The sequence below is a fragment of the Vicugna pacos genome, chromosome 35 (genome assembly GCF_048564905.1).
Source record: "Vicugna pacos chromosome 35, VicPac4, whole genome shotgun sequence".
Lineage (NCBI taxonomy): Eukaryota > Metazoa > Chordata > Mammalia > Artiodactyla > Camelidae > Vicugna > Vicugna pacos.
Genome location: NC_133021.1, coordinates 25,440,576 through 25,459,726, shown reverse-complemented (window position 1 = coordinate 25,459,726; position 19,151 = coordinate 25,440,576). Strand labels below are relative to the sequence as shown.

The following is a 19,151-nucleotide window of genomic DNA, read 5'->3' as shown; positions in this document are numbered from 1 at the left end:
ACAATTAACATATATTTTTATGTCTATGTCATATGTATTATGACTGCATCCTTACAATAAAGTAAGCTAGAGAAAAGAAAATGCTAGTGAGAAAAGCATAAGGAAGAAAAAACACATTTGCAGTATTGTATTTACTGACACCATAAGTGCTACATCATCTGTCTATGTGATGAATCTCGTGTCAGTACCTACACCAACACTGTCTTATTTGGTACAAGATACTGTAAATGTTACTAACACCGAACATCAAGAGTGAAAAGACAATGTGAAAAAGAAATTCATATTTATTTACAGGTATGACAATTCATGCATTGATAACAAAGCAGCAGCAATGAGACTGTCTTATGGTTACACAGTATAATCGATCTGATTGCTTCACGGTAGCTTAGCTCGTACACTAATTAATGAATTGTTATAAAATTTTAAGGCATACAGTATTATAGTCATATTCATAATACAGTATTAGAAACATTGCTACATTCTTTAAAAAAACCTACAATGATAGGCTGATTAGCAGTTGCTCCAATTATGAGAGAGGCGCACTGTATGGTAATGTAATACTTTGAAAGCAAGCCACAAACTTATAAAACAGTAAGAAAACTAACACATTATTAATTTCATATGAAATATCACTCATCTTATCCCTATGTAAATATAGACAGGTATCTACATACACTTTATGCATTCATGACATACCTAACTTTCTCTTAATTTTTTTGATATGTCTAGGCTAAAAGGTTCATCTGCGAGTTTTTTCAAATTGTTGCAAGTCTCCAAAAATGTTTCTAATATATTTATTGAAAAAAATTTGTGCAGCTCAAACCCATGTTGTTCAAAAGTCACTGTAATTATTTGGTCTTTCTGGTGCTCAGTCCCCTTCTGAGGCTTTCTAGGGGCCCCACCCTATGTCACCTCAATAGCACAAACTCAGAGGTGATGAAAGGGGCCCATTATGAATAACAAAAGACACTCCGATCCCTCAGGAAATGGCAAAGGTTTTAGGCGCTCTGTGCCAAGAACCAGGGGAAAATACCACATATAGCTCTTACTGTACCACACCTTCTGAATTTAAAAAACAAAACAAAACAAAATCCAGACAAAATACACAAAACAACAGTTTCCAAGATATTGGGTGTCAGGCCAAAAAGGAAAAAAAAAGAAAAAAGGATAGTGATTCCTGGGAGACAGGAAACACATGAAGTGAGTCTTATCACTGTTCCATTACAGCCTATTGAAAATCTCCAAGCCCCAGTGAAGTGAGCGAGAACTCAGATGGAGCTCAGCAATCTCCCTAAGTCGAGGAGACAAAGCTAGGAATCTGGGGAGTCTAAGGCATCTAGGTTCTCAGGGCAGATTAACAGAGAGGAGATAGCTTCAGAGAGAAGACTTCAGCTTACATACTGATCAGTGCATGCCTGGAGGAAACTCCCAAAGGCCAGGGGAAGAACCACCCTACAGTATCAGAGGGGAACACTCCCAGAACTCATGCAGGACTAGGAATAGTTCCCAGTCTCACAATTCAGAGAGAACCAAAACTAGCCCTAGACTAAACACTGCTTTGGTCTTGCCTAGTAAACCTTCAAAGTTCAGCCTCAAAGGATCAGACAGTTTCCAAGCAAGTTAACCCTGTCCCAGAGAAAAGATCAAGAATATTTATAGAGATATAAAAGTATCCAGCATACAACAAGATAAAATTCACACTGTTTGGCATCCAACAAAAAATTACTAGGAATGCAAAGCAGCACGAACATAGGACCCATAATGAAGAGAAAAATCAATCAATTGAAAAAGACCCATATATAACACAGAGGATTGAATCAGTCAGCAAGAAACAGTTACAGTAACCAACCACACTCTGTATGTTCAGAATTTAGAAGATGACTGAATAGGTTAAGTGGAGACATGAAAGATATTTTAAAAGACATTTCTCAGAGATAAACACTATAACATCTGAGACGAAAATTTCACTGGATGCTATTAATGGCAGATTAGACACTGCAGAAGAACATTAGTGAACTTGAAGTTTTAGCAATTGAAATTGCACAAAAACAAAAGGACTAAAAAAAAAAAAGAACAGAACATCAGTGAGATATGGTAAAATTTCAGGTGGCCTAATATATGTGTAATTGGAGTCTGCAAGAGTAGGGGAGACAGTTAAGAAAAAAATAGCCCTGGATTTCCAAAACCTGATCAAATAAACTACACAGCAAAGAAACTCAGTGAACCCCAAACACAAGAAAAACAAGTGTAAATGATTCATTAAAAAACAGAAAATGAAATGTGCCAAAATGTTCACAATTGTTTAATCTAAGTATTACATGTATTTACTGTGCTATTTTATTCACTTATAGTTGACATTTTCAAAATAAATACTGAGAGAAAAAAAGAAAAAGAAAAACAAGGAGAATTACACCAGCGTTTATAATAATCAAATTTCCCAAGACTATTAACAAGGAGCATTTACTAAAAGCAGCCAGAGAAGAAGACATGTTATGTCAAGCACAAATAGTAAGGATGACTACAAATTTCTCGTAGGAAACAATGCAAGTCAGAAGCAGCTGACCAGTGTGTTTAAAGGCCACCCCTCCAAATTATCTAACTAGGATTTATAGGTAGCAAATACATGTCTCAGAAATGATGGCAAAGGAGACTTTTTAAGAATGAAAGAGTTAATGACTAACAGACCTATACGACAAGAAATACTAAAGGAGGTTTTTCAGGCAGACGATGAATGATATCAAATGGAAAACTACACTAAGGAAGAAATAGAACCAGAAAGGATAACTGTGTGGATAAGCAAAACAGACTCTTTTTCTTATTTAAGTATCTTTGAAAGAAAATAAACTGTCTAAAGCAAAAATAACAACAATGTATTGTGGAGCTGATACAACATGTGCAAAGTAAAATGTACAGAAACAATAGCACAAAGGTCTGGGGGGGAATAGAAACATGATGCTGTAAGGGTCTTTATACTAAACGTGAAGTGGTATAATATCACTTAACAGCAGACTTTTATAAGTTAAAGGTGTGCACAATAAATTGGGAAGTAGCATCTGAATTAATACAATACACTATAGCTCACAAGCCACAAAGGAGATAAAACAGAATTTTATCCAAACATTTAAGGAAGAAATAATACCAGTTATATACAAATGCCCAAATAATTTTAAATAAAGTGGATTAAGAGAAAAAGGAGAGCAAAGAACAGGGACAAAAAGAAACCGAATAGCAAGATGGACCAAATCATATCGATAAATGTGATGGTCTAACCACCCAAAGTAAAAGGAAAAGATCATGAGGTGTTATTTAAAAAGCAAAACCCAACATGCAATCCTACAAGAAACCCACTTTAAACACAAAGACACACATAGGTTAAAACTGAAGAGATGGAAAAAGCTATAACATGCTAACACTAATTAAAACTGGCTATATAAAGTTCAGACACAGGAAACTTTAAAGCGAAGAATATTGCCAGGGATAAAGAGGGTTATATCATAATAATAAAAGGATCAATTCAATAAGAGGACTAAAACTCCTAAATGTTCATGCACCTAATAGAAAACTACAAAATACATGAAACAAAAACTGATAGAATGGCAAGGAGAAATAGGCAAACCCATAATTAAAATTGGAGCTTTCAATACCCCTTTCTCCATTTTTTTCAAAATAAAACAAGTAAACAGAAAATCAGAAGAGATTTAGAAGACCTGAACAGTCCAACCAACCAAACTGACTTTTATAAAGCACTCCATTCAATCAGGAAAGAAGAGAAATTTTTATTGTGTACATGGAACCTTTACCAAGATGGTTCGTATTCTGGGTAATAAAATAAGTATTGGTAAGTTTAAAGACCTACAAATCATGCAAAATATGACTTCTGGTCACAATCTAAGTAAATGAAAAAACCCAAAACAGTAAAATCATAAAATACAATAATACGTCAATTAAAAGGAATGAAATACTGATGCATTCTATGCCACAGATGAATTTCAAAAGCATTATGCTACAGGAAAGAAGCCTGTTACAAAAGAGTAGGTATTATATGATTCTCTTTATATGAAATGTCCAAAATAAGGAAATCTATAAAGAAAGAAAGTAGATTAATGTCTGTCTTAGGCTAGGGAGGTGGGAAGCAGGGTTCAGAAGAAAGGGAATAACCGCTAACAGATACAAGGTCTCTTTGGCAAGTAATGAAATGTTCTAAAATTAGATTGTAGGGATGCTTACACAGCTCTGTGAATATATCAAAGACATTTAATTTTACATTTTAAATGGGTGGCATTTATGGTGTTAAAACTATATCAACAAAGCTGGTAAAAATAACAATATAGAATTACACCTGAAAAACCCACAAATATTTTTAAATAACACACTTATAAGTACTCCATGGATCAAAAAAAAATCCAAGTGTAAATTAGAAAGCACTTTGAATTGAATGAAAATGAAATATAACATACAATTAATGTAGTATGGAGAGAGAAGTTTATTGCACTACAACACCTATACCAGAAAAAAGTCTCATAATGACCTTGCTTCCATCCTAAGAAACTAGAGAAAGGAGAATCAATGAACCCCAAAGCAAGAAGAAAAGAAATAATGAAATTCAGAGAAGAGATCAGCAAACCAGAAAATAGAGGGGAAAAAATAGAGAAGAGTCCATGAAACCAAAGTTCGATCTTTTCTATAGATCTTTGAGAATATCTATAAAACTGATACAATCCTAACCATACTGGTCAGGAGAAAACAAATTTCTAGTATCAAGGATGAGAGATGACATCACTGCAGATTCTACTGTTAGGAAAAGGATTATTAGGGAATGTTATAAACAACTTCATGTCAGTAAGAATGTAGATGAAATGGACAGATTTCTTGGAAGACACAAACAAGCTTACTAAAAAAAAGTAGCTAATGTGAACAGCCCTTTATCTATTAAGCAGCCGTCTATCGTTAAAAACCCTTCCCACAGAGAAAATTACACCCCCAGATGGCTTCATTGTTAAATTGTATCAGATATACAAGGACAAAAATACCATTCTAGGAAGGCTCTTCTGAAAAACTGAATTGAAGGGAATATTCCCAGCTCATTCCATAAAGCCAGAATTACTGTGTAGCCAAAACCAGACAAAGATATTACAAGAAAATAAAATTATAGACTGATATCGCTCATGAACACAGATGCAAAATTCTCAAAAAAGAAAAAAGAAAATCTAGCAATATATAAAAAGGAGAACACCTCATGGCCAAGTGGGGTTTATTCCAGGATAGTGAGGTTGATATAAAATTCAAAAATCAAACAGTATAACTTACCAAATTAATAAAACAACAAAAACCCCCAAACCTATATGATCATCTCAAATGACCTAGAAAAAGCATTCAATAAAATCTAGCATTGATACTTGATAAAAACTCTCAGAAAACTAGGAATAACAAGACTGGTTTTAGCACAATGAGCTCAGCTGTCACTAGGTACGACCTTTCAGGCTCTACATTCTCTCCTGATGGGAGAGTTTTCAAGTTGAGTATGCTTCGAAGGCTGTGGAATATGCTAGTCCTGCTACTGGAATCAGATGTACAGATGGCGTTGTCTTTGGGGTAGAAAAATTAGTTCTTTCTAAACTTTATGAAGAAGGTTCCAACAAATGACATTTTCATGTTGATCGGCATGTTGGAATGGCAGTAGCAGGTTTGTTGGCAGATGCCCGTTCTTTAGCAGACATTGCAAGAGAAGAGGCTTCCAATGTTAGATCTAACTTTGGATATAACATTCCACTAAAGCATCTTGCAGACAGAGTGGCCACGTGTCTACATGCCTATACACTCTACAGTGCTGTTAGAACTTTTGGCTGCAGTTTAACGTCAGGGTCTCACAGTGTCAATGACGGTACACAACTCTACATGACGGACCCATGGGGTGTTTCATATGGTTACTGGGGCTGTGCCATTGGCAAAGCCAGGCAAGCTGCAAAGACAGAAATAGAAAAGCTTCAGATGAAAGAAATGACCTGCTGTGATGTTGTTAAAGAAGTTGCAAAAATAATTTACATAGTACACGATGAAGTTAAGGATAAAGCTTTTGAACCAGAACTCGGCTGGGTTGGTGAAATAACTAAAGGCATGAAACTGTTCCAAAAGATTTAAGGGAAGAGGCAGAGAAATATGCTACGGAATCTTTGAAGGAAGAAGATGAATCAGATAATGATAACATGTAACAAACAGCAACTATTTTAAATCTAATACAGTCCCGTTTAACTATTTAGCCCTGTGGATTACTACATACCCGTAGACCAATTTTCATTGAATTTTTGTCTTGTGAAAAAAATGAAACAGGAAACTTCTTTAAACTGGTAAAAAGCATTTATGAAAAACTAGAGCTAACATCATATTTAATAAAGGACCAGAAAAAACAAAACAAAACAAAACTAGAGCCAGTGTCATAGTAAAGGACTGAATGTTTCCCTCTTAAGATCAGGAAGAAGACAATAATGCCCATTAACACTGCTTCCATTCAACTTTGTACTGGAGTTCTAAATTCTACCCAGTGCCAAAAGGCCAAAAAAATTAATCATCCAGATAGGAAAATGAATGAATTTTTTTTTAAGTGAAAGCAAGTTTATTCAGGGAGATACACACTCCATAAAAAGAGTGTGGGCTGTCTCAGAAGGCAACTGAGGCTCCGGGAGATGGAGTTGTCTTGGAAAGTCAGAGCAGCCTGAAATTTTAAAAAGCAGCGTAGCATCGAAAATATGAAAGGTTTAGGTATAAATATGATTAAAAGATGTTAAGACCTGCTCACTGAAAACTACAAGACACTGCTGAAATTTCAAAAGACCCAAATACATGGGGAGTTCTGTTTGTGGTCTGCAGAAGTCAATATGTTAAGCAGTCAGTTATTCCCCAATTAATACATTCACATTCAAAATTCCAGAAGGCTTTATTTATTTATTTTTTTCTTTTGTAAAAATTGACAAACTGGTTCTTGGAGATGCCAAGGATCTAAAATAGCCAAAGTGCTATTGAAAAAAGTGACAAATTTGTAGGATTTATACTGCTTGGCTTCAAAATGCATCATAAGGCTACAGTTATCAAGACAGTGTTTTACTGGCATCAAGACAGGCAAATGTATCTAAAGAGCAGAACAGAGTCACCAAAAACAAACCTACACATATATAGCCAATGATTTCTGACAAATATGCAAAGGCACTGGTTTGGTAAAAAAGGGTAGTCTTTTCAATAAATGATGCTGGAACATTTGACTATCCTTGTGCAAAACAAAAATGAATAAAAAATGTTGATCTGTACCTCACACCTTTACAAAAGTTATCTCAAAATATATCATAGACCCGAACATTAAATATAAAACTAAAAAAAAATCTCTAGAAGAAAAATGTTGTGACCTTAGGTTTGGCAGTGATTTCTTAGATATAACACCAAAAGCATAAGTCATAAAAGAAAACGTTGATAAACTGGGCATCATCAAAATTAAAAACTTTGGCTCTTCAAAAAATACTCTTAAGACAACCCACAGAATGGGAGAAAATATTTGCAAGTTGAACAACTTGCATCTAGGACATATAAAAAACTTTTAAAATTCAAAGTTCAATAATAAGAAAACAGATGCCTTAATGAAAAATGGAAACAATCTAAACAGACACTTCACCAAAGAAGATGTGTTGATGACAAACAATAGTCAATAGGGAAATGCAAAATAAAACTCCCAGGAGAGAACACTGTGCACCTCAGAACTGCTAAAATTAAAAAGACTAACCATACCAAGTATTGGCAAGGATATGGAGGAAACAGAACTCACATATACTAACTGGTGGGGAAGTGAAATGTCACAATCACTTTGGAAACAGTTGGAAGGTTTCTTAAAAAGTTAAACATATGTCTACCACATGATCCCACAATTCTTTTTTTTTTTGTTGGTATATATTTTTATTGAAGTATATAGTCCATTTACAATGTTGTGTATTTTTCCCCCCACAATTCTTCTTCTAGGTATTTACCCAAGATAAGTGAAAAAATATGTTCATAGACTTGCACATGAATGTTCATAGTAGTTTTATCGGTCATAATCCACAACTGGAAACAACCCAAATGCCCATCAACAGATAAATGGGTAAATAAATTACAGTCTATCCATACAACGGAGTACTACCCAGCATACAAAGGAATAAACTGTTAATACAGTCAATAGTATGGATGAATCTTGAAATAATCATGCTGAGTGAAAGAAGCCAAAGAAAAGTACATACTGTTCTATGGCTCTATTTAAATAAAATTCTAGAAAATGCAAAAGTAATCCATGGTGACAAAAAGCAGATCAAATTTCCCGGGAATGGAGAGAATAAGTTGGAAAGAGACATGAAGAAACTTCTGGAGTGATTATCTGATTGCGGTATCTAATTGTACACTTTAAATACCTACAGTTTATTGTATGTCATTCATACCTCAATAAAGCTGCTAAAAACTCATCAAAATGAGCTATAAATGCCTTTTTTAGAAATAATGCATGGTTTAAGAAACAGATGGTTGAAGTAGTATGTAGCAAAAACAAAAAAAATCATTTTGAATTTCAAAGGTTCTGTTTAAGGCATAACATAAACTAGATCTTTTTTTTATTATTAATTATTGGTTTGATGAAATGCTACCTCCTGATAAAGTCAAAATTCATTAACCTCAGATGGTCATTTTCCCTCCTCAGGAAAACATACTGCATCAGTGGATTTATAAATATTTAATGCTATCATAGGGGACTTTAAAAGTGCTGTACACTATGACTTGTGGAGAAACAAAGTATATAACTAAATTTGAAGACTAAGATATAATTTAAAAAAATGTGTTCAAAAAGAGCATTTAAGGGTGTCAGTAGAGGAAAGTAAAAAGAAGAAATAGATAAGTATGGAGGCTATGAGATAAGGTGCCTGTTAAATGCACTTAATACCTGCAGTTTGGCAGAAACATGAGAATCAGATTGAGCCCCATTATTAGAATAATAATTACAAGATAATGAGGAGGAGATTGATCCTCTTTGACTACAATAATTCCCCATAATAGAAATAAGTCCGAGAAGGAAGTTTTCCCAACTAAGGGTTGACGATCTTCCTGATGACTGAGCGGAGTTGGTTTTGTTTTATTTTTAATTGAAATATATTCAACACATAACACCGTGTAAATATAAGGTATACAACATGTTAATTTGACACACTCAGCACTGAATGTATAAATACATTTAGATATTGAATAGTGTTTTTTAATTTTTAATTTTTTAGGGGGGAATTAGGTTTATTTATTTAGTTTTAATGGAGATACTAGGAATTGAATCTAGGACCTTCTGCATGCTAGACACACACTCTACCACTCAGCTATACCCTCCCCACCCTTGAATGGAATTTTAAAATAAAGAGAGTGAAGCTGAAGCCCTCTGAATCCAATAGCCCATTAGGTGGTAACATGCAAATTGGGCTGGGTTATAGGCTTGAGGTGGTTCAGCTTTTCTGCCACATTCATGATTCACTGGTTGGTTTAATTACATATTGAGCATCTACTGTGCATTGACACTTGGCCAAGTAGTCTTCAAAATTCTGATCTATATTTTTATCATCTTCTCTTCTCAATTTCTTGCTATAACCAAATCATAGATGTCCCTTAGGGATACCAGTTGCCTCAAATGAAAGGCCTACCTAAACATCCTCCCTCCTCCCTCCTGCCACTCCCTGCACATTATATCCTCTTCCCTTTGCAAAACCCCTGCTCCTTGGAGAATCAGCCTTCTATTTATATCTCCCCCTCCCCCTCCCCAAAGCAATCATCTGCTGCCCCTCATTCATAAAAGACTAAGTGCTTGGCTTCAGGCTTCCTCAGCTCCAGTTCCTGCCACCATCCTGAGTCATTTCAACACAAGCCTGGATGACTCACCAGCTAGTCATTCAATTCCTTGAATGCCTCCTCATTTGTGACTTCCCCTGTTCCACCTCAATAACCTACTGCCAAGTCACACCTAGATCAGTCAGGAACTGCCTCATATCAAAACCTCATTCATTTATGCCCCCTTCCAACCACAACTTCCTGTCCTGCTTGTTCAACCACTTGGAGCATAACAGCTTTTGCCTTTGTCCCTTTCTTTCCTTTCTTCCTTCTTTCCTTCCTTCCTCTTCTTTTCGTCTCCTTTTTTCTTTCTCTTTTTCCTTTTTATCTTTTAAACTAATATTCCTCCACTTTCTAGCCACCCTCCTCGCTCCCATATTCACGTCTTCCTCAAGTCATTTTAAAAGTAAATACTACTTACTAAACTGTCACATTATTTCTAATTTTTCTGCAGGTTCTTTAGGGTCTTTATGTACCTCATCTGCAAACAGTGACAGTTTTATTTTTTTCAGGTTCCTTCCTTTCTAATTCTTGTGCCCTTAATTTATTTTTCTTATCGTATTATTTTATCTGGACACACAGTATGATGATTTTATCTGGAACAAGTATGATGTATTAGTAGAGTTTCTCTGAAAATCTAACCTAAATATTGCCCTTCTCTCAGTACCCAAGGCAAACTCCCCAGTTTAAGCCACCATTATCTTTCACTGGATCACTAATCTAGCCTCCAAAATGGACTCCCCAGTTTTACTCTGTTCCTCTCTATTCCTTCTGCCCTTGACAGCCAGAGTAATTATTTTTTGAAAATACAATCTCGGTTATGTCATTGCTATGCCTTAAACCTTCCACTGGTTTATGACTGCACCTAGAATAAAATCCAAAAGCTTTAACATAGTGTACCTCTTCAAGCCCTTCTTTTTCCTCAAGCCAGGGTTTTGTCTTATTCACTAGATTTTACTCGCAGTACTTTCTTCTATTTCCTGGAGATGAAAAAGCTTTCTGCCTCAAGTCCTCCTCAGTGGCTGTTCTTTCTGCCTGGAATGCTCTTCGCCTCACACTTTGCCTAGAGAACTCCTATTCATCCTTCAGGGCTCAGAACTCCCCCAGAGAAGCCCTCCCACAACTCTAGACATTCAGTCAGCTCTTTCCTTTTTAATATTTCATTTAAACCTTCATTTTTTTCCTTCATTCTTTTCCTTCAAAGTATTGACTACCTTTTGTAATTACATATACTTATTTGTGTGGCTACTTAAAATATGACTCTCCCATTACACTGAAAGCTCTGTGTGTTTACCCCATCATCCCCAGCCTTTGGCATTTTGCCTGGAAAATAGTGTGCTCTGAATAAATATTTATTGAATGAATAAACAGATGAATGAGGATATAAAGATGAATGAGACACAACTCTGGCTCAGAAAATGCACTCACAAATCTTTCCTTGAAGTCTCAATGATCTATTTTCCTTACCAGGATTAGAGATGGCAATAAGGAACAGCCTGAATCTAGACCTGAAAATGGCAGGAGAAGCAAAACAAATTGGAGCAAGAAACTAAGCACAGGATTTATTCATTTCCTATCCAAATCCAGAAGCTAGGACAGCTAAAATACCCATGATTGGAATTTATTAGTTTGAATTTAGGCCTAAAAAATTCAATACTTACATTCCTTTTCACACACTTGTTGTTTATCTCTTAATTTCTTAATACAAGTTCTTCTTAAATAGTGTTATATGTGAGTGACTAAGGGAAAGATCCAAGCTTTTGCTCAGAAGTAAAACAAGTGGCAGCAACTTCACTTCCAAAGTCAGAAGCAGCCTAAGTCACTTTTAAAACACTGTCACATGGTAGGTACTCAATAGATGTTTGTTCAATAAATAAATAAATAAATAAATAGTTCACCATCAGCGAGAAGATTAAAAACTGGCCCCCTGAGTTGGCCAGCTCATTCTTCCACCATCTTTAAATCCAACCCTTAAATGTAGGACTAGTGAGGAAAGCACATACATTAAGGCAATGTTAACACTGAGACAGTTGAGTTACAATTCTGTCTAGGGGGTGGCAAGAGAATTCCCCACTAGCCCTAAGAGCTTCTCATCATTTCGGTATGAGAAACATGAGAACACAAGGACATGGCTGCAGGTCATCCAAAACACTCTGGCTCATTGAAGCAAAAGTGGAAGGAGACTGTGCCCTTCGTTCCCAGTTAAGCCTGGTCATTGGATCAGTTATGAGTCACTATGTTGCAGGCACCAGAAAAATCCACCTCAGACTGACTTAAACCATAATAACTCACTCGCACACAAGGGATGAGTCTGGAGGTAGACTGATGCCCTTCTAAGTTAAAAACAACTAAAACATAAAATTCTTCCAAGAAAATATATACATGCAAGAAAACAATATTAAGCAGGAGACAAAAGAAAGTATGAACACAGGTTTCAGGACAAGGGTTACGTGAGGTCAGGGAAGGCAGGGGATGAGATGGGGACGAGGGCCAGCTGGTTAAGACTCGGGTTATTTGTCAAGGTCCTAACTTTTGTATAGTGAGTTTGAGGGTGTTGGTTACATTACTGAAAATATAATCAATACATAAACAAGCACATTTAGTTGGAAGCATAACAAAAAGAATTTCTGATTCTAGTTTAGAGTTCTAAGCCACTCCTACAAAGAATAAAAGCTGTTGTCACTGGGGTGCAGACTCTGTAATGGGGAGAAGGTTCAGGGAGAGTAACCTTCTGGGATCAGACAGGCACAGAGTCAGAGCCTTATTTTGCACTAAGAGAGGATTCATGCTGAAGAATTTTAGATAAAATAAATATGCACCTCTCTTATTTAAAAATAGAGAACAAATTTAAAGAATAGCCATTCCTAAATGCAGTAGGTTGATGGAATAAAATCAATAAACCAGGAAGAACTATCAGTGAGTGAGATGCTCCTTTCACTGTTAACTGAGAATTTGCAAATGCTATAAATTATTCACTTTGGCATCAATAGTTAATACAATTTAGTAATAGGAGAGCTATCAGATTAGGAAGCTAAATCTTAGGTCACATTTTGACAAGTAAGACCCATAGCAGTTAAGCCTGTCTCTTCTTTTACTGAGTTACTCTCAAATGAACAGGATCTTGAAATACTGTATCATGTGTTATGTGAGGCTTACAAGCACTAGAAAAAAAAAAAGCATTTCAATATTTCCCCCTGACTCTTTACTGATGTTGTTGGAGATTGGGTGGAAGTGGAGGTAAAACCTAAGTATGAGCCTTCGTTGGGGAGGATATATATATATAAGAACATGCTTAGCCTGTCCAAGGTCCTGGGTTCAATCCCCAGTACCGCCATTAAAAAGAACTAATTAAATACATAAACCTAATTAACACCCCTCCCCTCAAAAAAACCCCAAGTGTGAGCCTTATAGGAAGTTTTTTTCTCCTTCAGACCATGTTTACAATTTTCTCCTAATGGTTGGTCAGTGTCTGACTAAAGCTGCGATTTCTCAGGCAAAGTAAAGTGAAGCTCAAATGTGATCAATACAGAGAGACGAACTAAATCACAGGAGGAAAAAGAACCCTGGGAAGCAGCTGTTTCACACTATCTGCCTTCCTCCCCCACCCTTTCCCCACCCCACAGGTTTACTCTTGAGGAAATTTTGACTCAGATTTCCATTGAACTCTTTTCCTCTATATCTAAGACTTAAAAATAAGCTTGCTGGTAGTGTGTTGAGCTGACATGGTGTGGGACTTAAATATTTACGAGTAAACCATATCATCAAATGTTACAAAAGTCAGAACACGCTGGTTTGTTTTTTGATCATGGTCAGCTTAGCCACAGAGAGACAAAAGCCAGGGTGATGGCTGAGTCTGGCCTGCCTCACCAAGTTGTCCCAAATGATATAGAAATTACTGGAAAATCACCCTGTGGTTGTGTAGACTTGGCCATGCCTCCTAATGTCATAGTGGTTCTCTCCTCGTCAAGGATCCTGAAGTCCATGCTGGGCGTTTAAATACAAACCTGTATAGGAGAACGTTTTTGAAGAAAGGTAACATGATTGATGATTTGGAGGGCAGTTCATGTGACAGGAGAATGCAATATGGATGGCACGGGGGAGACATAAGTGAGGCAGTTATTCCAACATTCTTTAGAGACAGTAATCGGGTCCTGAGCTTGGTTAAGGCAAGATAAGTAGGTTAGGAGGTAAGGAACAGAAAACAGATGAGTTCAGTATTAAAGATGTTGAATTTGAATTATTATCAAGACATTGAATTTCAGCATATATAGTGGAAATGCAGAACTGATACTCTGGAAGGTAGCATTGGGACTGAACTAAGGTGATAGGAGCCATCACTGAGGCTGTGAAAGACACCAGGTAGATCTGAAGGGTGAGTACCTGACCTCAGTGGCTTAGCAAATTATTACAGCTGCACAAGTCCCAGCAGAATCCCCTCCGTCACTGTGTACTATGCTTAGAGGCTTTATCATCAGGACTCCTTCACAAGCAAAACACACACACACACACACACACACACACACACACACACACACTCCAGGGTTCTCAAGGATTTAGGGAAAGAAAAAGATATGTCTTAGTTATAAAATGTTTGTGTGGGGAATAAAAACTTTTCTCCTACCCTCTTAGGTTCTGTGACTGGGCCTGAGAATTAAAGTGACAAAAGACAGGTTAACAGGAGAAAAGCGTACACATTCTATTTGATGTTACTATTTCTTGATGTACGCAGAGGGTGTCAAGTAAAAGAAACAAAGACCCAAAGAAATGGGTAGGCCTAAGAGTTTGTACGCCATTTTAGCAAAGAGTGAGAAATGATGGAGACTTGATATGACAAAGGAAAAGGGGGTTGGGACTAGGGGTAGCAAACTGTGGGAAAGTGTCTAGGAAATAAATGGGGGAAGGTAATGAAAGGTAAGGGTTATTGTAGTCAGATATTTTTACAGATTCATCTCAACATCCATTTCCTGTCTTGGGTGATAAGAACGTTCTTCTCTTTCTGCTACAGGGAGGGTACCTTTTCCACAGGAAAAGCACGGCTTGCTTTTAGGAAAAAAGGAAGAGGACAGACAGCCCTTCCTCAATCTTCTGTTTCTCAAGTGCCTTCGGTTCAAAATATCCAATACACCAAAGTGGGACACTGGTGTGGCATGTCCTGACCCCCTGTATTTGCCATTCTTGGCTTAGCAAATTTTATACAAAATAAATACACCAAGATGTTAGCACATGTGTATGAAGTACACTGCAATATTAAACAGATAAACACTGAAACTAAAATCATGTCGCTACTGCGTTACAGCATTTATTTCCTAGTTAATTCCTTCAGCACTGCAGCATCCTGCCAATCTAGAACTACAGTAAGCACTTTGGGAGATGAGAAAATGAAGCAGAAACCCAACTCTCCATGATCATTTTTCAAAGTAAGGCAAATTAGATATAGATGGAAGTAATGAATATTAATAAGCATAAGACAGGGTAGAAAGTCATGTAGTAAGACAGGGATACAAAATGCTATTGCAGACTTGGGGGAGGGAGGGGTGGTGACAAGGCTCAGGCACTTAGGACAGCTCCCTGAAGGACAAGACAGCTAAACTGGTCCTCGAAGTATAGTAGGGTTTGGAATGTGGAGATAAAGGAGATGGCTGTCACCAGGAAGAGGAGCAATGACACAGAGCTGGGAAAATGTAGCTGGTGGGGAAGGAAAGGCATGTGTTTGGTTTGAGCCAAGGGCAGGACTTACTGAAGGGAGGATTTTAAGATCGGAAATGTTGGTTAGGGTCAGGTCGTGACAGCTTCAAGGGTCATATCCTGAAGCCAGGGGGGATCTTCTGAGGCTTTGGGGGGTTAGGAGGAGACATGGCGTGATCATAGCTATATTTCAGGAAGACAAAATGGCAACACTGTGTAAGATGGAAAGAGGAGGACCATCTGGAGGTGAGCAGAAATAAGGCTCTGTCAAATTAAGATGCAGGGATTATGTGTCATAACAAAGGATCCATCATCTTGTCACTGGGCCCTATTTAAAATGGTGATCTTCTCAAACTAGGATAGAGAGGCAATTTTCTCTGTCTTAATATGAATTTCAGCCTAAGGATATTTTGTAAAAGTTAAATTTCTCACACAAACAAGGCATCTTCTTGGAATAATTCTGTTAAAACTCAGGACGCCATGGAAGAGTCACGCAGGGCAGTGTCAGCTGCTTTCAATGAGTGCACATAACAACTTCTGAACCTTCAGACACTCCCCTGATCCACAGGTAAGGTGACATTCAGGTTTATTTTAAGTTTTACCGCTCTATTCATCAGAATGGTGGCTGAGGGAGAAAAACAATCAGACTGACCTTTATTCAATACCATAAGCAACAGTAAACGATGTTAACTGGAAAGGTGTAAGGTTTTATGTAAGTATTTTTTGAGGCCAAAGACTGAGATAACATTAGGCAACACAGCCTAGGACTTCTAAGTGTATTCCAACATTAGCTGTTGAAACTTTCAAGATGATTAGACCTGATCTGCCCAACTCATCCTTGCTATATTCATGGGGAATGGAGAAAAATGAGACTTTGGGGTTATCTGGTATCCTTCACACTAGCAGCTTCTCTTTTTTAAAAAAATTATTTTTTAATTGAAGTATAGTCAGTTTACAATGCTGTGTCATTTTCTGGTGTACAGCATACTGTTTCAGTCATATGTATACACACATATATTCATTTTCATATTCTTTTTTCATTTAGGCACACTGGCAGTTTCTTCATTCATTAAATCAATCACCTTTGTTCTTCTGCCCTTTGTGACACTTGTAATCATACACAGAGGGAAACACCAACCACACAGAAACACACAGGTAAATACAGGTTGACAAATGGCCGTAAGTGTTCTCAAAGGGACAAGGCACTGTGAAAATGAGGGGATGGATGGACGCAGGGAATCAGAGAAAGCTTCTTGAAGGAAGAGGTATTTAAACTGAAGTAGAAGTTGGCCAGAAAAAGAAGGGCAGCATTTCACAGGAAGACGGAAGCTCAAGTCTGGTTAACTATAATAACTCACAATGAAATTACATGACCTCAGTATACATTCTATTGGACCTAGAGGTGTAACATAAAAATATTATAGATCATCTAACAATATGTGAAAATGTCACTCATTAATTTTAAATAGCAATTTGCAATACTGTGGTTATAAACTATTTGGCTTGGGGCAATATATTTCCATGTCTTATGAAATTATTAATTCTCATTAAACGTTAATGATCCTTACTGTGGAGATTAGAGCTAATTAAGTACTCCTTTCACCAACAGTAATTTATTAGGTACTCATGATGAATCTAGTAAATTGTTTCTGTGTTAGCTGGCCAAAGTAAGTTCTATGGACCAGATACCAACACCACGAAGCACGCAAAGAAACAAAGACTTAGAATAATAAATATCACCGTTACATAGCAAAGTTGGAAAACAGACAGACAACAGGGCTAAACGTTATGATATGCTAAATAGTTATCCAACTAACATTAGTCAGGCAACCAAATGTGTTTCCATAGTTACAGGCGCTGGTGTAACAGGACAGTGTGGTGAGCAGGGTTACCTCATCACCATTTCAGAATCAAAACTGAAAATAACTGCAGTCGTTCTCTAGAGCCGAATTTCTTGATTTAAATAGTAACACTAGGTAAAGGGCTCCTACAGATTCATTTCTTTCAATTTGAAACAAACCGAAGCCATGTGAGAGCACATCACTTAGAGCCACTGATGCAAGAGTTTGGCAACAAGTTTTCATTATAAAACTTTGAATAAATTCAACTTTGATGGATTTCAAATATGTTGCAGGTTTAAAATTCTGAGGATTACCCGGGATTACACATATCATAAACGCTTTTAGTTAGTAGCACTTAAATTTCATGGTATATAAAAATATGACATTTATCCAAGAAATGTACTATACTTTCATTTGCAAACTTCTGTACATTTTAATATATCTTACATGGTAATCATTAAAAATAATAGTTGCTTCTTTTTAGGAGAGCCTATTATAGAACATACCTAATTTTTTAAACAATATGTAGAAAATTGAATAATCACTCTTCATATTATAAAAAGATCACCTTTGGCTTGAAAAAAATTTTTCAAATCATTTAAAAATAAATCTATTCATAAACATTAAGTGTATATATATATATTTTCTGATATACATGTATATATATCAACTAACTCAATCATATTTCAAGTACACCAATTTTAAAGTTCTAAGTATGATATACATGTATACCATGTGTCAGTTTCTAACATGGGGTAGAAGCCTTTTGGAACCTCTCCCCAGTGTGTACTGAATGCCTTCCTCAGTAAGCACGGTCTGATTTCCTGGAGGAAGATTCTATCTGGTCCACACGCTGCATTTTTAGAGGGCTCCAAATGCTTTGAACAGTCAATTAAATAAATAAAATTTAATTAAACCTACATGTGAAAAATTGAAAGGAGTATCTGAGAGCAGACCTTGCTCTAGTGCTAGAGGCAGTTCTACAGGGAAGCTCATCAGGACAGTGTTTTGAGGTGCTGGAAATTAATATGACAACCAAACAACCATGCAACATACATAAGAACCGCACATCACCCTTGGCGGGGAATGGGTTGAGGCAGACTCAAGGGGCAGCAAGATCGTCCCATTAATTGTAGGAGAAGAGTTTGATGAACAAAATGCAGGATAAGAGAGCTGGTTTATCCTATTCTTTCTATTATGGAAGTCTCAAGGATTCACTAGTTAAAACAAGGAGCGACAGTGTTATTAACACACTTTGCATAACTATCGTAGCAATTATAATTTTCTTCTAGTGAAGACTGAGAGAGAGCTAGGGAAGACTTCCCACTCGCTGTACAAGCAATGACTCTCCTCTCTCTATGTATATGTACTACCACCAATAAATTAGGAAGCGCATCTGCTTAAAGGGAAGGTAACTTAGAACTGAACCAAACTCCAACTGTTTCATTTCTTCATTAGATGAATAGGGACACTGCTATTTATCTTTCACAATGTTGAGAAGATTCAATGACGCCATGTATGTAAAGTCCTTAGCCCAGGGCCTGACACACAGCAGGAGCTCAGTAAGTGTGCACAGAGGTCATTATGATGGAGAGCATCACCAAATGAACCACGTCATCTTTGCCATCAAGCTCTTCGTATTTGAGATATTTTACGCACAAAACTGAACAAGGTTAGTATTACAGAAATCTTCCAGAATCCAAACCTAACGTTGATCCCCAAACTAAGTTGCATTTTAATCTCCCTCTCCTAAGCCAG

General features: G+C 36.8%; 2 pseudogenes; one reads left to right on the top strand and one right to left on the bottom strand.

Annotated features, from left to right (window-relative positions):
* LOC116279834 (14-3-3 protein epsilon pseudogene) overlaps window positions 1-19,151 on the bottom strand; it is a 147,627-nt pseudogene that overhangs the window by 104,970 nt on the left and 23,506 nt on the right.
* Window positions 5,447-6,209, top strand: LOC102530811 (proteasome subunit alpha type-3 pseudogene; annotated as a pseudogene).